Raw genomic sequence first — 23627 nt, 5'->3', positions numbered from 1 at the left:
TTTTCAAAACTTTAAACATCCCAAGGAAAACTGTGCAAGCGATCATATTGAAATGGAAAGCGTATCATACCACTGCAAATCTACCAACACCCGGCCGTCCATCCAAAGTTTAATCTCAAACAAGGAGAAGACTGATCAGAGATGCAGCTAAGAGGCCCATGATCACTCTGGATGAACTGCAGAGATCTACAGCTGAGGTGGGAGAGTCTGTCCATAGGGCAACAATCAGTTGTACACTGCACAAATCTGGCCTTTATGGAAGAGTGTCAAGAAGAAAGCCATTTCTCAAAGATATCCATAAAAAGTGTTGTTTAAAGTTTGCCACAAGCCACCTGGGAGACACACCAAACATGTGGAAGAAGGTGCACTGGTCAGATGAAACCAAAATCGAACTATTTGGGCACAATGCCAAACAATATGTTTGACGTAAAAGCAACATAGCTCATCACCCTGAACAGACCATCCCCATTATCAAACATGGTGGTGGCAGCATCATGGTTTGGGCCTGCTTTTCTTCAGCAGGGACAGGAAAGATGGATAAAATTGATGGGAAGATGGATGGAGCCAATACAGGACCATTCTTGAAGAAAACCTGTTGGAGTCTGCAAAAGACCTGAGATTGGGACGGAGATTTGTCTTCCAACAAGACAATGATCCCAAACAGAAAGCAAAATCTACAATGGAATGGTTCACAAATAAAGGTATCCAGGTGTTAGAATGGCCAAGTCAAAGTCCAGACCTGAATCCAATGAAGAATCTGTGGAAAGAGCTGAAAACTGCTGTTCACAAACGCTCTCCATCCAACCTCACTCAGCTCGAGCTGTTTGCAAAGGAAGAATGGGCAAGAATTTCAGTCTCTCGATGTGCACAACTAATAGAGACATACCCCAAGCGACTTACAACTGTAATCGCAGCTAAAGGTGGCGCTACAAAGTATTAACTTAAAGGGGCCGAATAATATTGCATGCCCCAATTTTCAGTTATTTATTTTTTTAAAAAGTTTAAAATAAGCAATAAATATTGTTCACCTTCACAATTGTCCCACTTGTTGTTGATTCTTCACCATAACATTAAAATTTTTATCTTTATGTTTGAAGCCTGAAATATGGGAAAAGGTTGAAAATTCAAGGGGGCCGAATACTTTCGCAAGGCACTATATTTATCTATACTAAGAGTGATGACTGTTATCTGTAGTGTTACATAGGGCTGCAGGTGACATCTACTACATTATCTGCTCTAAGAGTGATGACTGTTATCTGTATGGTTACATAGGACTGCAGGTCAAATCTAGCATATCATCTGTACTAGGAGTAATGACCGTTATCTGTATGGTTACATAGGGCTGCAGATGACATTTACTACAATCAGTACTTGTGGAATTATAACCGGTAAATGTAGTTACATTTTTGGGGGAGAGGGAGAGGAGAAATATTTGGACCCATGTTTTTTTTCTGGCCTATTCATATAAAAAAGTGAATGTAGTAGTAGATAGAATTTTTAAGATTTGTTTTTCCTTTCTTTTAGCCCGACACAATAAATAAGACTAGGACAGGATTTTTACATAGTGATTTTCATGATGGGGGAGGGTAGATAAAACACTTACTGTATGTTGATTTATGATTCTGCTTATCCTACCCACCACTCTCACATTCAGAGCTTTTATCAATGTCACAAGCATGCTTTCTGCTCCATGGACTTCACATGATTGAAAAGAAAAGCTTACAGTTTTTCTCTTTGTAAAGACAGGTCCAGTGACCATTATACGGAGGAGAAGCTGCCTCGCTGCCAACACCGGAACTGTTTTATAATTATTAGAGAGAAGCCACAGTCTAAGTGGCAACCGCTTCAGCATTTTATGGATATTTGATGTATGGAATTGATTAGTAGAAGGAATGTAGGGGCAGAAGCCCTGCTTCCAAAGATGTGCCACTTAGTTTACCGATAAAATCACTGTTTTTGCTCCTATGAATGCTGATGTTATACTAGGTATGGGGAAGTACCAAGGGAAAGGCTAAAGGGAAGGGAAACACTGTGTCTAGGGAAAGGGAAGATGGTGACCCCTGACCAAACCTGCTGCTGGTCCCTGGGGTTCCTCACCACTCTAGATAGGTTCCGCAACTATGCGCTGAGTCGGATACTTGACCCTAGGTATCCCTAGTACTGGGCCCTATATAGGGAACGGATAGGATGAGCTTTTCATTAACCCCACTAAACACTATAGACGACACAAGGAGGACACACAGGGGGAAAATGTATGAACTACTTATCCACAGATGACAAAGGTAGAAGTTCAGCAAAGTTTTCAGCAACGATCCCACAGAGGAGTACAAACCACCTGCTTGCAACCAAGGCTTGAATGGACAGAAAAATATCATTAGCACCAGTCCGAGGTAGGATTATAAAACCCCTTAACGACCCATGACATACTGGGTACGTCATGGATCATGTGCGGTTAATCCCCGCCCCCTGCCGTGGGCAGGCGGTGGCGATCCGCGCACATATCAGCTGTTTTCAACAGCTGACATGTGTGCCTGGTAGTCGCGGGTGGAATCGCTTCCACCCGCGAATATTAACCCCTTACATCTCTCTGCCAAAATCTGGCAGCGAGATGTATATGTGCGCCGCCATTATCCTGACTTACCCCGCCCCCACCGGAAGTCACATGACATGATCACGTGACTTCCGGTGGTTGCCATGGTAGCACAGGGTCATGTGATGATGCCTGTAGCTAACATGAGTCATTTACTCTCAATGCCGGAATACAGCAGACATTGAAAGTAAAGCACCATATCTGCAGATCTTAGCTCTGTAGCTGTGATCTGGAGATATGGCAGAGCGATAGTCCCCTAGGGGGATGGTAAAATGAAAAAAAAAAAGTTAAGAAAAAAGTTTTAAAAAATTAAAAAACACTAAAAAAAACTAAAAGTTCAAATCACCCCCTTTCACCCCATTAAAAATTAAAAGATTAAAAAAAAAAAAATATACACATATTTGGTATCGCCGCATTCAGAAATGCCCGATCTCACAAAATATAAAATCAATTAATCGGATTGGTAAATGGCGTAGCAGCAAAAAAAATCCAAACTCCAAAATTACGTTTTTTGGTCGCCACAAATTTTGCGCAAAATGCAATAACAGGCATCAAAATGTAGCATCTGCGCAAAAATGGTATCATTAGAAACGTCAGCTCGAGACGCAAAAAATAAGCCATCGCTGAGCCATAAATCCCGAAAAATGAGAACACTACGGGTTTTGGAAAATGGCGAAAAACGTCCGCCATTTTTTATTGGACAAGCTTGTGAATTTCTTTAACCCCTTACATAGAAGTAAACCTATACATGTTTGCGGTCCACAAACTTTCACTGACCTCAGGCATCACACTGACACATCGGTTTTACCATATAGTGAACAAGGTGAATAAAATATACCAAAAAGTATTGTTCGATCACACTTTTTTGCAATTTTTCCGCACTTGGAATTTTTTTGCCATTTTCCAGTACACTATATGGGAAAACTTATAGTTCAATTTAAAACTACAACTCGTCCCGCAAAACACAAGCCCTTATATGGCAAGATTGACGGAAAAATAAAAAAGTTACGGCTCTTGGAAGAAAGAGAGGGAAACCCCCACCCCCCCGGAAAAATGCAAAATGCCCGGGGGCTAAAGGGGTTTAAGCACCAAGATATTACTGATAATCAGCAACTGAGTGGAAGGCGAGCTCCTGCTGGGTCCAAAAGGGGAGAGAAGAATCCAGCAAGAACGCTACCTATACCAATGAATACTGACAGCAGGAGCAATGGAAAGTCAGGGAGAATTCTGTGCAGACAAACGCTGTGACCTTCTATAGCCAGAAACCAAATGACTGTCTGTCACCTGTGACATACCCATGACAGCTGAGTCCTGTGTAATCCTGCCACCACCACTGATTGACGCAGCTTTCCATGTACACTGTATATTGACAGATAGCTGTCAATTACAGATGGGGTCGTAGTTACACAGAGTAGTTGACTAGAGGCACGAGACACCTAGTTAGGCAGTGATAAACTACTGCTGATAAAACACTGCTTATACTGAAACAACACACAGCCTAATAAATGCCACATCATTGAACCTAGGCTTGAAGGCTCCTCTTAGATTACATAGCATTAACCTACTGACAGATTCCAATGAAGTAATATTGGAAGATTACATCAAGATTCCCTCTAGTGCAGTACAGAAACACCAGATGGAATCTCCCTGATCCAAACAGAAAAACGCTGTATGCAGCACTTCTCTACCATGCCTTGGATGCCAGCCATCTAAAGAATTTGCATACAAGTTAGAGAGGTTATCCCAACACCGGTGGAGAGATGACAACTTGCTGATCGCTGGGGTCTCATCACTGGCGCCACCACTGGTCTTCAGGATGTGGGGTCGGTCTGAAGAGCCTCCTGAATAACTACCTGGCTTCACATATTGTAATCATACTCAATCAGTCCAATATATATTACTAAATTACTGGTAATATTTTTTTCACTATATATATTAATGTCTGGAGCAGTAGTGCACATACACAACCATTGCCTTCTTCACTGGATCGGAGAGGGCCCCAACAGTCGGACCCCCAGCAATCAGCAAATTATCACCAATCCTGTGAATAAGTCACAACTAGCAATTTGGAATAACCCTTTATAGGGCAGATCCACGCATGCACACCATCTCTCCATTTATAGCAAAGAGTTTATTCATTTCAGATGTCTTAAATTTATGGCAATAACTAATAAGCTAAAACTAAAAATACCATCTCTCCAAACAGAATATATTTAGGAAACTACAGATAGTTTTCTATAAAACAGACATGTCATCTGACTTCAGCTCTATACAAGGACATCATAGAATGGGGACAGGGGTACTCTACTATTAGAGAAGCCACACAATATACAGTGGGGAAATAAGTATTTGATACAATGCCGGTTTTGCAGGATTTTCCACCTACAAAGAATGGAGAGGTCTGTAATGTTTATTGTAGGTACACCTCAACTGTGACAGATGGAATAAAAAAAAATACAGAAAATCTCATTGTACGATTTTTAAATAATTAATTTACATTTTATTGCATAAAATAAGTATTTGATACAATAGAAAAACAGAACTTAATACTTGTTACAGAAACCTTTGTTTGCAGTTACAGAGGTCAGATGTTTCCTATCGTTCTTGACCAAGTTTGCACACTTCAGCAGCGATTTCGGCCCAATCCTCCATACAGATCCTCTCCATATCTTTCAGGTTTCGGAGCTGTCTCTGAGCAACATTGAGCTTCATCTCCCTCCAAAAAGTTTCTATTGGGTTCAGGTCTGAAGACTGGCGAGATCTTGAAATGCTTCTTACGGAGCCACTCCTTAGTTACACTGGCAATGTGTTTTGAGTCATTTTTAAGCTGGAAGACCATTGTCAATGCTCTTACTGAGAACGAGGTTGTTGATCAAAATCTTATGATACATGATCCCATCCATCCTCCCTTAAATACAGTGCAGTTATCCTATCCCCTTTGCAGAAGAGCACCCCCAAAGTATGATGTTTCCACTCCCATTCTTCACAGTTGGGATGGTGTTCTTGGGGTTGTACTCATCCTCCTTCTGCCTCCAAACACAGCAAGTGGAGTTGATACCAAAAAGTTCCATTTTGGCCTCATCTGTCCACATAACCTTCTCCCATGCCTCCTCTGGATCATCCAGATGGTCATTAGCAAACTTCATACGGGCCTGGACATGCGCTGGTGTATGCAGGGGAATCCTGCGTGCCCTGCAGGATTTTAATCCATGATGGCCTAGTGTGTTACTAAAGGTCATCTTTGAGACTGTTGTCCCAACTCTCTTCAGGTCATTGACTAGGTCCTCCTGTGTAGTTCTAGGCTGATCCCTAACCTTTCTGTGAATCATCCTTTCCCCACGAGGCGAGATCTTCCATGGAGCCCCAGACTGAGTAAGATTGACAGTCATCTTGTGTTTTTTCCATTTTCTAATAATTGCGTCAATGGTTGTTGACTTTTCACCAAGCTGTTTGCCTATTTGTCCTGTAGCCCATCCTAGCCTTCTGCAGGTCTATAATTTTTTTTGTTGAAAACTATTTTTCTCCACTTAAAGGGAACCTGTCACGTCCCTTGGGCACCCAAAACCATGAGCAATTTTGTGTACATCTCAGGAATCCCTCCCTAAAGGCCCCGTCACACTAAGCAACATCGCTAGCAACATCGCTGCTAACGAACAACTTTTGTGACGTTGCTAGCGATGTTGCTGTGTGTGACATCCAGCAACAACCTGGCCCCTGCTGTGAGGTCGTTGGTTGTTGCTGAATGTCCTGGGCCATTATTTAGTTGTTGCTGTCCCGCTGTGAAGCACAGATCGCTGTGTGTGACAGCGAGACAGCAACAACTAAATGTGCAGGCAGCAGGAGCCGGCTTCTGCGGAGGCTGGTAACCAATGTAAACATCGGGTAACCAAGAAGCCCTGTCCTTGGTTACCCGATATTTACCTTTGTTACCAGCCTCCGCCGCTCTCACTGTCAGTGCCGGCTCCTGCTCTGTGCACATGTAGCTGCAGCACACATCGGGTTAATTAACCCGATGTGTGCTGTAACTAGGAGAGCAAGGAGCCAGCGCTAAGCATTGTGCGCTGCTCCCTGCTCTGTGCACATTTAGCTGCAGCACACATCAGGTTAATTAACCCGATGTGTGCTGTAACTAGGAGAGCAGGGAGCCAGCGCTAAGCGGTGTGCGCTGCTCCCTGCTCTGTGCACATTTAGCTGCAGCACACATCAGGTTAATTAACCCAATGTGTGCTGTAACTAGGAGAGCAGGGAGCCAGCGCTAAGCGGTGTGCGCTGCTCCCTGCTCTGTGCACATTTAGCTGCAGCACACATCAGGTTAATTAACCCGATGTGTGCTGTAACTAGGAGAGCAGGGAGCCAGCGCTAAGCGGTGTGCGCTGCTCCCTGCTCTGTGCACATGTAGCTGCAGCACACATCGAGTAATTAACCCGATGTGTGCTGTAACTAGGAGAGCAGGGAGCCAGCGCTCAGTGTGCGCTGCTCCCTACTCTCTGCACGTGTAGCTCCGTGCGGTGGTAACCAAGGTAAATATCGGGTTGGTTACCCGATATTTACCTTAGTTACCAAGCGCAGCATCTTCCACGCGGCGCTGGGGGCTTGTCACTGGTTGCTGGTGAGATCACCAGAAACTTGTGTAGCGACGCTCCAGCGATCCCTGCCAGGTCAGGTTGCTGGTGGGATCGCTGGAGCGTCGCAGTGTGACATCTCACCAGCAACCTCCTAGCAACTTACCAGCGATCCCTATCGTTGTTGGGATCGCTGGTAAGTTGCTTAGTGTGACGGTACCTTAACAGTCCCAGACTATAGTAACACACAAACAGATCTTTAGAAAAAGTATTTCTAAAGACCGTTTCTGAGATGCTTATCAGGGTGTGACTAGTCACAGGGGCATTAGTTCCCTGATTAGTCTGATTCCCTGTGGGCATGATAACATTCTTTACAATGGCCAGTGTCATCTGCATCTTTATTCAAAGCAGACATCTTCCGAGCCTGCGCAGTAAAGGGTGCTCTACACGCTGAGACATCGCTAGCAATTGCTAGCGATGTCGTGCGCGATAGCACCCGCCGTGCGTGCGTACGTGCGACATTTGGTGATCGCTGCCGTAGCAAACATTATCGCACACATTATCACACACACATACCTGTGCAGCGACGTCGCTGTGACCGCTGAACGATCCCTCCTTCAAGGGGGAGGTGCGTTTGGCGTCACAGCGACGTCACCACGACGTCACTAAGCGGCCGTCCAATAGAAGCGGATGGGCGGAGATGAGCGGAACGTAACATCCCGCCCACCTCCTTCATTCTGCATTGCCGGTGGACGCTTGCACGTAAGGAGATGTTTGTTGTTCCTGCTGTGTCACACATAGCGATGTGTGCTGCCGCAGGAACGACAAACAACATCATACCTGCAGCAGCAACGATATTAAGGAAAGGAGCGACGTGTCAATGATCACCGTTTTTGGACGATTTTGAGATCGTTGATCATCGCTCCTTGGTGTCACACGCTGCGATGTCGCTACCGGCGCCGGATGTGCATCACTAACGACGTGACCCCGACGATATATCAGTAGCGATGTTGCAGCGTGTAAAGCACCCTTAAGTCTCTCTGAATACACCGGCTGTCAGAGACACTCAATTTTGAGAGGTACAAAGCCACACCCAAGCTGTATAGAGATGCAGATGACGCTGTGCATTGTGATAACATGCTAAATTGGCAGACTACTCGGGGAACTAATGCCCCTGCAACTAATCACAGCTCTAATTAGCATCTCATAAATGGTCTTTAGAAATGTTTTTTGTAAAGATCTGTTTATGTGTGCTACTATAGTCTGGAACTGTAAAGTGGGCTTTACACACTACGATATATCAAACGATATGTCGTCGGGGTCACGTCGTTAGTGACGCACATCCGGCATCGTTTGACATATCGTAGCGTGTAACACAAATGAGCGACTGTGAACGAGCAAAACTACTCACCTTATCGCTGCTCGTTGACACGTCGCTCATTTTCCAAAAATCGAACGTCCTTCTGTGCTCCGGTTGTTCATCGTTCCCGAGGCAACACACGTCGCTCCGTGTGACACCCCGGGAACGATGAACTGCAGCTTACCTGCGGCTGCCGGCAATGCGGAAGAAGGTGGGTGAGATGTTTACGTCCTGCTCATCTCCGCCCCTCCGCGTCTATTGGCCGGCCGCTTATTGACGTCACGGTGACGTCGCTGTGACTCCGAACGTCCCTCCCCCTTCAGGAAGTGGATGTTCGCCGCCCACAGCGAGGTCGTCCGGGAGGTAAGTACGTGTGAAGGGGGTTACTGACTTTGTGCGACACGGGCAACAAATTGCCTGTGCCGCACAAACGATGGGGGGCGGGTGCGATCGCACATGCAATCGCACAAGATATCGACACGTGTAAAGCAGCCTTTAGGCAGGGATTATAGCTATTACCCAGCAGTTCTCGCTGCACTTGAGACCTGATAGGCTGCCTTTAATGATTAGTGTATTCCATATTTACAATTAATAATATAATAATATAAAAGTTTTTTGGGGTTCTAAAGTTGTATTCCAATAAATATATATTTATGTTCAAATCTATTGATTATTGTATCATGATAATGATTAAAAGCCTGATGTTATCATTTTACTACAGTAAATTTATCACTTAAACATGAAACATATATGAGGTAGTTGAAGTCAGCATCAGGAAAATAGAGGAGTCAGTCAGAGGTTTGGCTAACAGACTCCACAGTCCTGCTCACATCTGCATGTAAAATATAGCTCCGTTGTTGCTAATGAAGTGTCTTGGAGTGAGATGCAGGTGACATGCGAGTGCTATGTGTGTGTTTGCCTTTGCCTAATCTCTGTGTGATATCCGTGTGACGTCCGTGTGTCATCCATGCCACATGCATTTGTAAGATTGAGTTTTCCATACTGTGAAAAGCTAGATAGATGAATGAATAGATAGATAGATAGATAGATAGATAGATAGATAGATAGATGTGCAATACAGTGCTGGCCAAAAGTATTGGCACCCCTGCAATTCTGTCAGAGAATACTCAGTTTCTTCCTGAAAATTATTGCAATCACAAATTCTTTTGGTATTTTAATCTTCATTGAATTTGTCTTCAATGGAAAAAAAAAATGTCATAAAGCCAAATTGGATATAATTCCACACCAAACATAAAAAAGGGGGTGGACAAAAGTATTGGCACTGTTTGAAAAATCATGTGATACTTCTCTAATTTGTGTAATTAACAGCACCTGTAACTTACCTGTGGCACCTAACAGGTGTTGGCAATAACTAAATCACACTTGTAGCCAGTTGACATTGATTAAAGTTGACTCAACCTCTGTCCTGTGTCCTTGTGTGTACCACATTGAGCATGGAGAAAAGAAAGAAGACCAAAGAACTGTCTGAGGACTTGAGAATCCAAATTGTGAGGAAGCATGAGCAATCTCAAGGCTACAAGTCCATCTCCAAAGACCTGAAAGCTCCTGTGTCTACGGTGCGCAGTGTCATCAAGACGTTTAAAGCCCATGGCACTGTGGCTAACCTCCCTAGATGTGGAAGGAAAAGAAAAATTGACGAGAGATTTCAACGCAAGATTGTGGGGATGGTGGATAAAGAACCTCAACTAACATCCAAACAAGTTGAAGCTGCCCTGCAGTCCGAGGGTACAACAGTATCAACCCATACTATCCGTCGGCTTCTGAATGAAAAAGGACTGTATGGTAGGATACCCAGGAAGACCCCACTTCTTACCCCGAGAAATAAAAAAGCCAGGCTGGAGTTGCCAAAACTTACCTGAGAAAGCCTAAAACATTTTGGAAGAATGTTTTCTGGTCAGATGAGACAAAAGTAGAGCTTTTTGGGAAAAGCCATCAACATAGAGTTTCGAGGAAAAAAAAGAGGCATTCAAAGAAAAGAACACTGTCCCTACAGTCAACCATGGCGGAGGTTCCCTGATGTTTTGGGGTTGCTTTGCTGCATCTGGCACTGGACTGCTTGACCATGTGCATGGCATTATATAATCTGAAGACTATCAACAAATTTTGCAGCATAATGTAGGGCCCAGTGTGAGAAAGCTGGGTCTTCCTCAGAGGTCATGGGTCTTCCAGCAAGACAATGACCCAAAACACACTTCAAAAAGCACTAGAAAATGGTTTGATAGAAAGCACTAGAGACTACTAAAGTGGCCAGCAATGAGTCCAGACCTGAATCCCATAGAAGACCTGTGGAGAGATCTCAAAATGGCAGTTTGGAGAAGGCACCCTTCAAATCTCAGGGACCTGGAGCAGTTTGCCAAAGAAAAATGGTCTAAAATTCCAGCAGAGCATTGTAAGAAACTCATTGATGGTTTCCGGAAGTGGTTGTTCGCAGTTATTTTGGCTAAAGGTTGTGCAACCAAGTATTAGGCTAAGGGTGCCAATACTTTTGTCTGGCCCATTTTTGGAGTTTTGTGTGAAATGATGAATGATTTGATTTTTGTTTCATTCTCTTTTGTGTTTTTTCATTGCAAGCAAAATAAATGAAGATAATAATAGCAAAGAATTTGTGATTGCAATCATTTTCAAGAAGAAACTGAGTATTATCTGACAGAATTGCAGGGGTGCCAATACTTTTGGCCAGCACTGTACATATATAGTGTCCCACCTCCCTGCATATTGTAAGCTTGCACCCTTAAGTGGCTTTCATGTGGCACTAAAGGGTGTTTAGCCTTGTTTTTAGCCCCAAATTCAATAATATAAAAACAAATGAAGTGGGGTTCCCCTTATTCTTGATAGCCAGCTAAGATAAAACAGACATCTGCAGCCTGCAGACCGCAGGTGACAGCTTTACCTTGGCTGGTAATCCAAAATAGAGGGCACCTCAGGCTGTTTATTTAAATTATTAATTTAAAATTAAATAAATAATAATAAAATAAAAAAGTGGGGTCACCCACAAATTGAATCTCCAGCCAAGGTAAAGCGCATAGCTGGGGTCTAGTATTCTCAGGCTGGGAAAGCCCATGGTTATTGGGCCCTACTCAGCCTAAAAATAGCAGACTGAAGTCACCCCAGAAGTAGTGCATTCATTAGAGGCACCAATCCTGGCACTTTGCCTTGGCTCATCCCGTTGCCCTGGTGCAGTGGCAAATGGAGTAATATATGGGGTTGATTCCAGCTCTGAATTGACAGCTAGCATTAAGCCCTAGTATTAGTAATGGTTGGGGTCTAGCAGCCACCTCCATTTATTATCCCATAGTTGAAAAAAAAATAAAAATACATTTTATTTGGACAAATACCCCCCAACTACAGCCCTTGTTCATGTTTATTTTATTTTTTTAAGAATTTGGGGCTACAAACAAGGCTAAACACCCTTTAGTGCTACTTGAAAGGCACTAAAGGGTGCAAGCTTACAATATGCAAGGGATTGGGACATTATATGTGTTGCACAACTATCTATCTAACCATTCATCTATCTATATATAGCTTTGGACAGTATGCAAAGCTCCAGCCATGTGCCGTGCATTTTTCTCGCATCCATTGACTTGTATTAGCAAGGCACACAGGCATTTGCACTTGAATTTTGCAGAGGGAAAATTAGCAGATCTGTCTGCCCTATTGTTTAACATTGGTGTGAGTGCAATGCGATTTTTTTCTCACACTGATACAATCTCGTACATTGTATATGTACAAGTGACTGAACTCTAATGAATATAACAGACTCAAACTTTGTCTGGGTGTATTCTCAGATTGCTCCTTTCAGCCAAAAGACAAAATATGGGTTTTTTTTGTGCCATTTCATCTCACTGAAGAGCAGACCGTCACCATACTTTGCTGCTTTAATTCAAATCTAATAATGCACATTAGTGTGAATATAAGCCAATAATAACCTAAAGACAGAAAGAGGAAGAAACAGAATAAAAGATACAGAAAAACACACAAAGCATAAAATCATTATCATGAGTTACGTAGAAATTCAATTTGCTTTAAAGCATCTTAATCCAAGCTCAGGGCATGACATGAATATGGCGGGTTCAGAATCTGCTGCTATATTGTGCGTTATGTCAGTGTCACTGTACTTATTGTCTATCATAAGCCCACTACCGGACCCTCCTAGTCAGACCTATGTGTTCTCTCTCCTCCATAACCATCAATTTAGTCTTTATGTAGCTCTGCCACTGATAAAAAATATGTAGCGTCCTTAGTCCAGCCAATAAACTTCAATCATGCAGAATGGCAAATAGGGAAAAATGAAAACCTCTCGAGTCTCACACGGTTATCAGAGGGATCGTATTTGTCACAGTAGACATATTCTGACCGTGTAAAACGTGAGGATCACAGTCCAGTAATTGTGAAATTTCAGCCTTCAGCTGTCCAGACCGATTACATTACCAAGGATGGCACTTATGGTTATGACTAATGATTGACCATAGCCCCGATGTCATATGGGCAGAACGGCATATCACTTATCTGCTTTACAAGGTCAAAATTATGTGAACACCTGACTATCATACCTATACGAGTGGCTTAAAGGGAACCTGTCAGGTCCCCTATGCCCTGCAACCCAGCAGGATTCACATCTGTATGCCCAAATTCCCTGCCTCCCTGTGTAATGCTATTCACTAAAATCAATTTATAAACTGTTCCTATGCTAATTAGCCCTGTGACAAGTCAATGGGGCGTTGTTTCCCCAGACTAGTCGGCCCTTTTTCCATGTTGTCATACCTCTGTGAGCGTAATAACATGATCTCCATGAACTGGCATCACCACCAGCTAATGGGAATCTTGCACATGCGGGCGTCTTTCTTCACTCACATTTAACCTCTGATGCCGGGTGTATGCATCCTGGATTCAGAGAGGCGCACTGCACATGATCAGAAGGGCAGAAGCTGTTCCTCCGATAATGCACAGTGCGCCTCGCAAAGGCTTCAAAGGCTCAATGTGAGTGATCAAAGCCGCCCGCATATGCGAGAATTTCAGGAGTTGGCGGTGACACTCACTCATAGAAATCATGTTATCACACCCACAGGGTCGTGATAACGGGGAAAGAAAGCCGACTAGTGTACAGTATGGAAACAAAAAAGGTTTGGATTCTTTGTGGCACAATCACTTGGAGGTAAATTGGGTTAATATCCAATGATTTATTGTTGCGGAATTAAAATTATGTCAATGTCAGTCTGAGGAAACTAACACACCATTGACTAGACAAAACCCTAATTAGCATAAAAAAGCGCAATTTATAAATCCTTTTTTTAAACGCTCGATAGGCAGGGAATTTGGGCATTCCAGTATGATTGCTGCTGGGTTGGACAGTATAGTACACCTGACAGTTTCCCTTTAAAGGATAATCAGGTAGCTCTCCTTAGGCGGGCTTTACACGTTGCGACATTGCTTCCGATATATCTTCGGGGTCACGTCATTAGTGACGCACATCCGGCGCCGGTAGAGACATCGCAATGTGTAAATCCTAGGTGCGATGATGAATGAGCGCAAAAGCGTAAAAAAACGCTGATCTGTGTCACGTCGTTCATTTCGATAATGTCGTTACTGCTGCAGATACGATGTTGTTTGTCGTTCCTGTAGCACCACACATCGCTGTGTGTGAAACCGCAGGAACGACAAACATCTCATTACCTGCGTCCACCGGCAATGCAGAAGGGAGAAAGTGGGCGGGATGTTATGTCCCACTCATCTCCGCCCCTCCGCTTCTATTGGCCGACCGCTTAGTGACGTCGCGGTGACATCACTATGACGCCGAACACACCTTCCCCTTGAAGATTGTTCGGCGGTCACAGCGACGTCGCCGACCAGGTATGTGCGTGTGAAGCTGCTGTAGCGAAGATGTTCGCTATGGCAGCAAGCACCAGATATCGCATGTACGACGGGGCGGGTGCTATCGCGCTCGACATCGCTAGCGATTGCTAGTGATGTCGCAGCGTGTAAAGTCCGCCTTAGAATGCCTCCTGTGTTCGTGCAGTTTGTGAGAAAGATTAATTTGTATTTCTATCTATCTTTCAGACTCTGTTGACGTCCTTTCAAATCTTACATACTATTCACCAAGTAATCTTATCACAACCCTGTACCATGGAAATCTCAAGATTTTCTCAAGTAGCAGCAGTAAATCTCCAATCTAATGCTGTCAACATCATTGTCCAGAACAGTGGTCACCAACCTTTCTGGCATTGAAAGCCACACTAATGCTGGGTTCACACATAGCGACGCAGCAGCGATCACGACGGGCGACATGACCTGATCAGGATCGCTGCTGCGTCGTTACATGGTCGCTGGTGAGCTGTCAAACAGGCAGATCTCACGAGCGACCAGTGACCAGCCCCCAGCCAGCAGCGACGGGTGGAAGCGGTACTGCGCTTGGTAACTAAGGTAAATATCGGGTAACCAAGGGCTTGGTTACCCGATATTTACATTGGTTACCAGCGCACACCGCTTAGCGCTAGCTCCCTGCACTCCAGAATACACATCGGGTTAATAAGCAAACCCTTGCTTATTTACCCGATGTGTACTCTGGCGTGCAGGGAGCAGGGACCCCTGGCCTAAAATATGACTTTGATGGCAATCTTTGATAGTGCTATTGTGTTGCCCCTGAGGCTTCAATCGCCACAGGGTACTGCACCTCAACAGAGGTGCAGTATTCATCTCAGATACGGAGGAGGTCATCGCAGATAAAACCACCACAATCCACCAAAACACACAGTTAGATGCCCTCTCACTGGGACTGGGCTAGGGTATAGACATTGGAGGGTGACCATCACTAATGTAGTGGACCCTCTGCTCACTAGTTCAAGAAAGCAGGGGGTAGGAGCTAGACACCGGGGATCAAGGCAACACACACGCACTAACAAGCAGTCTAGTTCAAGATGGGAAACAAGTGAGACGCAGGAGCACACGGTCTCTAAGCGGAGAGCTAATAGCTCCCTAAGGGCAGTGCATATCTCAGGGTGCGGAACCCTAGGCTGGTGGGAACTGCAAGTTCGGCCAACAGAATCCGCCGGGCAGAGGATTTCAAGTCTTCTGGCGCACACAGAGCGCCCGGGGCAAATCAGAATATAGAGCCAGGAGTCGTGACCATAGGACGGCTCCGTCTACGGACTCCCGCTGCCTGCTATATGGTACAGGAAACAGAACAACCCCCAGGACTCAGGTTCTAGCATAGCTTCAAGCCGCAGGGACTCACACAACACGGCAAAGGGAGGAAGGACTCACTGAATGAAACACCGGTTCTGACCTCCGAACTATCCGGGATCGGCTGGAACCCATGACAGCGGAGTCTGGCAGTCCAAAGGCGGTGACATCGCAGTGAGTAAAGAACTTAAACTTCAACAGCTGTGTCGTCTGATCCTTTCCGCACCCTGCGCTCCTTTATTAGAGTGGATAACTACTCCCCACATCCTCCCCGGGGCCTAAGCTCTGCCTATGGAGAGCTATACCATCTGAGCTGCGTTATCATCCACCCCGGAGAAGGCCTACCGCAGCGGCGGATAATACCTGGCCGCATACCACAGGTGGCGTCGCAAATAACAATTAATCCCATCATCGCCATCTCCCCATCTTTTACTGACACCAACGGGGTCACAGAAACGGGCCAGGCCGCTGTGACATCCCAAACCGGCCCGGTGACGAGTAACCCTCCCCCCAAGACCCCGTGGGCGCGTCACTATATTTAAAGTCACTGAGCTCTTACAGAGGTTGTCCACTGTCCTTAGGATAGGTCATCAATGTCTGATCGGCCATGGTCCGACACCAGGCATCCCTGCCGATCAGCTGTTCTCGATGCTGCAGGCAGGTGGCCACAAATGTTCAGTTCTGGAGCTGCACCGTATTCTGATAGTGGCCATATCTGGATACTGCACAACTGCCTCCTATTTATTTCAATAGGGGGAGGATGTGCAGTACCCGGCTGCGGCCTCTAAAAAAGAGCAGCTGCGAAACTGAGTATTTCTGGCCACTTGCTGCCGCCAACAAGAACAGCTGTTCGACAGGGGTGACTGATGTCGGATTCTGACAGATCAAAACATTGATGACTTCATGATTGAAGAAAGATAGGTCATCAATGTTTAAGTAGAGGACAACCTCTTTAAATAAGACTAATACTACTGCCCATGCTTGTCTATGAAGATGACTGTGATTTTGTGTAGCTGCCTGCAATGAATACTTGATCTCAATAATTGGTGATGTGTCTGTAGCGCCCCTGAGACCCTTAGGGCACTACAGGGAACTGCATCCTCTTGGGGATGCAGAACCACTCCCTGGGAACTGGAGTTCCAGTGCCGATTCTACCAAAACAGATCTAAATCCTAGTTCTCCTCTCTACAATGGGCATAGAGGGTTAACCACGTAAGGGGATGGTCGCCATGGGAAGGAGTCACTGGGTATAGCCAGCCTGGTGGGAGGGGTCAGTCAATCAGTAGTGAGGAGGAGAGTTGGGAGCACACAGGAGAGGTGTGCGGACGTGCCTGAGATGGGTCCGTGTAACGGTGACCCTGGGGGTACAGGACAGAGGTCACCTGGACGGGTACCAAGATACCGCTGGGACTGGAGCACGAACGGGGCATAGGGCCCTAGGTCAAGCGCAAGTTTCAGACTGTTTGGCAAATACCTGCAAGGTGAGGACACCTTCACGAACTTCTCCGAACCAAATAATATGGGGGCATCAGCAGTAAACTAGGATCGGGGTTCGGACACTTACCTCCCCGCAGGGTCCGCACTGCCCGTCGTACTTAGAAGGAGACTGTATCCTAAACCGTTCCACACACAGGGAAAGGGGTTTTCAAATAGATTGCTTAACATGTCTGTTAACGAGTATGCATTTTTTTTTAATATAATGCAATTTACCTACAAATTGTGCAGACATTTACAGGCTATTTAAGAACAATGTTTATAATATCATTTTTTTTTAAATGAAAATCAATCAGCTCATTCTACCTCATCCCAAATCAATTTAAAGATAATCTGGTTCCAGGTTTTTGCTTGGTAATCTGAGAACATTAGTTGTGGGGGCGTGATTATAATGAGCAGGAGGACTGCATGGTACAAGACTAGTCCTCTAATGATAATCTCCTGCTGATAAAACACTAATTTAATTGAAACTGCAACAAGCAGCCAAGTAAGTGACACATCCCAAGAATCAGGGTTTTTAATGCATTTTTCCTGATATTTAATATATGTTTCGTGCCTGGCTCCATAGCGATGCAGATTGCTGTTCTCCAAGCGCCCATCTCAGTCTACTAGTCGTGCCAAGGCTCCTCACAAAATGTTTGTTTGATAAAGGTCATAAGACCGAAATGTCACACGATTATACACCCTTTGAGCTACCATTAATAATTTTTCAAACTGCAAATTTTTCCAGAGTGCTGGATTCTTTTCAGTATATTGATATGGAGTGAGATGTTATCCAAGCACCAGCATTTTCCCAGGGGTGCCATATTTCCTATCTACAATTGAGTTCCCCAGATTAGTGAGCATGATAAAATGATTTCCAGGAGCCAGTGTGACTGTCATCTCCTGGAAATCTCATGCATGACCGGTCACTGCTCACGTGCACATCATCTGAACTTCCGGTAACGCACAGTGCATCTAATGAAGCTGGGAAGTATACACAAGAATTGCAGGAGCTGGCTATGATGGCTGGTTCAAAGAAATCATGTTCTCACACCCACAAGGGCGTGATAACATGGAAAGAAGGACGACTAGTCTGGGGAACTAACTCCCCTGCGACTAGTCAAGGCCTAATTAGCATAGGGACAGCGAGGGGTTTATACGTCTTTTTTTAAACATTCATAGTAGTGAATAGCGGTATACAGGGCTGGTTAAGCAGGGAATTTGGGCATACAGGTATGACTGCTGCTGGGCTGTAGGGCAGAGGGGATCTGACAGGTTTATTTCTAACTATTGAAGCAAAAGGGATGTGATTTCCTGAAAATGGCGCCAACTGTACAAGCGGCTGCTAATAAGTCTTTAGCTTTACCCAGAAAGAAACGAGATAGGATACATTTATTCCACATACTCTCCACTGATGTCAACACACTTCTTACATCAGTCTTCCAAGTTCTGTAAGCATAGCAAAAAGAAGGATTTCGGTTGTGCCTCCAACCAGGTATCTGTAGCCGTCATGGCATCAGAAATGGTGTGAAATTTGGTACCCTTGAGGTGTTTCTTCAGGTTTGGAAACAGATGATAGTTGGAGGGAGATAGATCTGGTGGAAGCCCAGCTCTGCCAGTTTTGCTGTGGTTGCTTGTGCAGTGTGAGCGGAGGCGTTGTCTTGCAACTAGATTCCTTTGGACAGCTTGCCGCAACTTTTGGCCTTCAGAGCTGCCTTCAATTGGTCCAAAACTTCAATGTAATACCTTGCATTGATGGTGGAACCCTTTTGAAGGTAGTCCACTAGCAGCACGCCCTGCTTATGCCAGAACACAGACGCCATCACCTTAGTGGCTCATTTTTGCACCCTGAACTTCTTTAGACAAAGAGAACCACTGTTCCTCCACTCTTTTGACTGCTCCTTTTTTTCAGGGTCATACAAATAAATCCAGGTCTCATCCATAGTGACCAGGCGATCCAGGAAGTTCTCATCAGTCAGGAAATGCTGACAAATGGACCGGGAAGTTTTCACTCGCATGCTTCTCTGATCTGTTGTCAAACATTTGGGGACCTAATTTGCAGATAACTTCCTCATATCCAAATGTTCATAGATAATGACACAAACACGTTCACGGGAAATCCCCATGATGTCTGCTATTGCTTTAGCTGAAATTCGTCGATTCTCCAGTATGAGGTTGTGAACAGCATCAACAATCTCCAAAACAACAACTACTCTCGGTCGTCCAGGACGATCGTCATCAGTGGTGTTGAAGTTGCCCGTTTTAAATTTGGCAACCCAGTTCTTAATTTTGGAATATGAAGGGCATTGATCCCCCAATGTCTGCGACATATCACCATTAGAGCTGGTCAAACTTGCAAAAAAACGGCACTGGCGGTTCCTTTGTAAATTAAAAAAAAAAAAAATCCGCTCCGGAATCCGGTAACCATATACGGTAAGTCTATGGGGACCAGAATCCAGAAATTAAAAACGTTGGTGGAATGGATGGGGGGTAGGAGCGTGCGTGGTGTACTCACCGAGGCTGTGTCATGGCGGCACACTCCTTCCGGGTCACGCTTTCCCTTCCGGACACGACAAGTGAATATTCACTGCTTTGCCTGCCCACGGGCGCGTGTAATTGGTTGCAGTTAGACGCACCCCCACCCTGAGTGGCAGTGTGTCAACTGACTGCAACCAATCACAGGCGCTAGGATGGCCAGTGGCCGGGGATAGTAGAGCAAGTGTCTGCGAATCAGTACGGTGGTATAAAAATAAATAACTAAAACAATCGGTGCAGGCTCCTCGTATTCTGATACCAGCACAGATAAAGCCCGCGGCTGCAGCCCCCAGCTGTCGGGCTTTATCTGTGCTGTGTATCAAAATAAGCCCAGAGTCACATGTGCGAGGGATTCACATCACATCACCCGGCAGCGGCACACTCTCCTGACAGGAGCATGCAGGTACATAGAAACACATGCTGCCAACCCGTTCCTGTCAGGAGAGTGTGCGGCTGTGCCGAGTAATGCGATGTGAGATTTGCACGAGTCCCTCGTAAGTGTGACTCTGGCCTAAGAGAAACCGCATGCGGCTTTTTTTTTTTTTTAAACAAATAATTAAAAAAAAAAAACGACGTGTGGTTCCCCCTCAATTTTGATACCCAGCCAAGATAAAGCCAGCTGGGGGCTGGTATTCCCAGCCCGCAGCCGCGTGCATCCGGACTATAAAAGTCCAGGTCTGTTCAGCCCTAAACACCATGAAAAACAAGAATTTTATCACTCCTCTGCTCTTAGTTGCAGTGAATTTTGCATTAGACTCCACCATTTTGTTTTCCTGCGTCTATAGAAAAGTGTTGCCAAAAGCAACAAACACATTATTTTTAAAACATATGAAACATGTATTAGACACATAAGACTTTCATGTGATGTAACATTTGTTACCATAGAAACAAAAAAAAATAAAGCCAAAGACTTATCAGCAGCCCCTCGTACAACTAAAGACGTCGGTCAACTCTGCGGTACTAATGCTTTTTTTTTTTTCTGTAGAGGCTTTTATGTGGAGCCTAAAGAAAATCCATGGAAAAAACTGCAGTAAAGCGGGCTTTACACGCTACGATATTTCTAGCAATTGCTAGCGATATCGTACGCAAAAGTACCCGCCCCCGTCGTGCATGTGATATCGTGTGATCGCTGCCGCAGCGAACATTATCGCTACGGCAGCGTCACACGCACTTACCTGGTCGACGGCGTCGCTGTGACTGACGAACAATCCATCCCTCAAGGGGGAGGTGCGTTCGTCGTCACGGCGGCGTCACCGCGACATCAATAATCGGCTGGCCAATCAAAGCAGAGGGGTGGAGATGAGCGGGATGAACATCCCGCCCACCTCCTTCCTTCCGCATTGCGGGCGGGACACAGGTAAGGAGACATTCCTCGCTCCTGCGGTGTCACACACAGCGATGTGTGCTGCCGCAGGAATGAGGAACAACATCTATAATCAACCATTACTGATTTTTGGTTTTAGGACGACCTCTCCATGGTGAACGATTTTCACTACTTTGGAGGACGTTTAAGGTCGCTGGTAAGTGTTACACGCTGCGATACCGTTAATGACGCCGGATGTGCTTCACTAACAACGTGACCCCAACGATAAAACATTAACGATATCGTAGCGTGTAAAGCCCTCTTTACTCTTTTGAGTACAAAATCAAAGCTTTTCTGTACTATAAAAACACTTAAAGGGAACCTGTCAGGTCCAATATGCAGCCAGAACTATGAGCAGTTCTGGGTACATATTGCTGATCCCTGCCTAACCGTCACTGTATCTAGTAGTATGTCTAAAACAAAAAAGAACTTCTACAGATTCTGTATATTATGCTAATGAGCGCAGAGACTAGTCCCCTGGGCGTTAGTTCCCTTGGTTAGTCGGCCCCCTTAGCATGCTAGAAAGCCCCCGTGGGCGTACTAACAAGCTAATGAATGCACAGCGTCAGAGGCATGATCGCTCTCACCTCTGCTGCCATCACAGGTTTTCGACTCAGTGAGCAAGGTAAGAACATCCCCAGCACTTTTGGTCATGCGCACTACACCAGTTTGAAGGTGGGACGATTACACCCGGCTTCATAGTGCACATGACTGGAAATCCGGGACTTCTGATCATGAGCCCTGAGCCGAAATCCAGCAGTGACAGTAGAGAGGTGAGATCGACCATACCTCTGACACTGCGCATTCATTAACATGTATGTACGCCCACAGGGGTGTGCTTACATGCTAAGGGGGCCGACTAGCCAAGAGAAGTAACACTCTTGCAACTAGTTGCTGGACTCATTAGCATCTCATAAAGGATCTTTAGAAAAACTTCTGTAACCTGTGAACACAGCCTTACAGACACAAAAAAGCAACAAGTCATATAGTGAAGCTGTAGCTATAAGAAAGCTCTGGCTGCTGCGACCATGAATGAACGAACACTCCGGGGCTCCTGATGAATATCCTTCACTGCCAAATGGGTGTGGCTTTGGGGTGCAGCCAAAATTTGCAGAATTAGTCTCTTTTTCTGTTCTTCAAAAGTTGTGAGGAATGTAAACTGTATTATATATATATATATATATATATATATATATATACTAGAAGGTGGCCCGATTCTACGCATCGGGTATTCTAGAATTTACGTATTGTGTAGTTAATATATGATTTTTGTTATATATATATATATATATATATATATATATATATATATATATATATAGATGTTGTTGTGTGTAGTTACCAAGTGTTTGTGTAGGGCGCTGTACATGTTCTGGGTGTTGTCTGGGTGTGGCGGGGGGTGAGAGCAGTGTTGTATGTGTGTTGCGTGTGTTGCTTTGTTTGTGGAGCGCTGTGTGTCTGTAGCGTTGTGTGTGTGTGTGTGTTGCGCGGTTTGTGTGTGTGGTGTGTTTTGGGGGAGGTATGTTTTGTGCAATGTGTGTGTGTTGCGTGGTATGTGCGTATATTTATGTATGCCGTGGTGTTTGTGTGTTTGGTGTTGTGTGTGTGCAGTGTTGTCTGTGTGTGTGGGTGTCTGTGTACGGCGGTGTTTGTGGTTCCCAGTGTGTGTGTGGTGTGTTGTGTGTGTGGTGTGTTGTGTGTGTGTGTGTGTGTTGGGGGGAGGTGTGCACCTCCCATCGTGCTCCATCCCCCATGCTGCGCACCCCCCATCGTGCTCCATCCGCCATGCTGCGCACTTACAAACGTGCTCCATCCGCCATGCTGTACACTGCCAAACGTGCTCCATCCCCCATGCTGCACCAGCATCAGCCTCTCTGCCCCCAGCATCAGTCTCTCTGCCCCCAGCATCAGCCTCTCTCCTCCCAGCATCAGCCTCTCTCCTCCCAGCATCAGCCTCTCTGTCCCCAGCATCAGCCTCTCTGTCCCCAGCATCAGCCTCTCTCCTCCCAGCCTCAGCCTCCCCCAGCCTCAGCCTCTCTTCTCTCAGCCTCCCCCCTCCCAGCCTCCCTCCTCCCAGCCTCCCCCAGCATCAGCCTCTCTCCTCCCAGCCTCCCCCTCCCAGCCTCCCCCAGCATCAGCCTCCCCCAGCATCAGCCTCTCTCCTTCCAGCCTCCCCCAGCATCAGCCTGCCCCAGCATCAGCCTCTCTCCTCCCAGCCTCCCTCCTCCCAGCCTTCCCCAGGATCAGCCTCTCTCCTCCCAGCCTCCCTCTTCCCAGCCTTCCCCAGCATCAGCCTCCACCTCCCAGCCTCCCTCAGCATCAGCCTCCCCCAGCATCAGCCTCTCTCCTTCCAGCCTCCCCCAGCATCAGCCTCTCTCCTTCCAGCCAACCCCAGCATCAGCCTCCCCCAGCATCAGCCTCTCTCCTCCCAGCCTCCCCCAGCATCAGCCTCCCCCTCCCAGCCTCCCCCAGCATCAGCCTCCCCCAGCATCAGCCTCTCTCCTTCCAGCCTCCCCCAGCATCAGCCTCCCCCAGCATCAGCCT

At 45.8% G+C, this 23627-nt stretch overlaps 1 protein-coding gene across 1 annotated transcript in view; it reads right to left on the bottom strand.

Annotated features, from left to right (window-relative positions):
- Positions 1-23627, bottom strand: part of CCDC60 (coiled-coil domain containing 60) — a 380115-nt gene that overhangs the window by 355191 nt on the left and 1297 nt on the right. The gene's annotated exons all lie outside the window — the stretch shown is intronic.

Source organism: Anomaloglossus baeobatrachus, chromosome 1 (assembly GCF_048569485.1).
Source record: "Anomaloglossus baeobatrachus isolate aAnoBae1 chromosome 1, aAnoBae1.hap1, whole genome shotgun sequence".
Classification (NCBI taxonomy): Eukaryota; Metazoa; Chordata; class Amphibia; order Anura; family Aromobatidae; genus Anomaloglossus; species Anomaloglossus baeobatrachus.
Note: the sequence above shows the minus strand (reverse complement) of the source record. Positions and strands in the feature narration are given on the sequence as shown.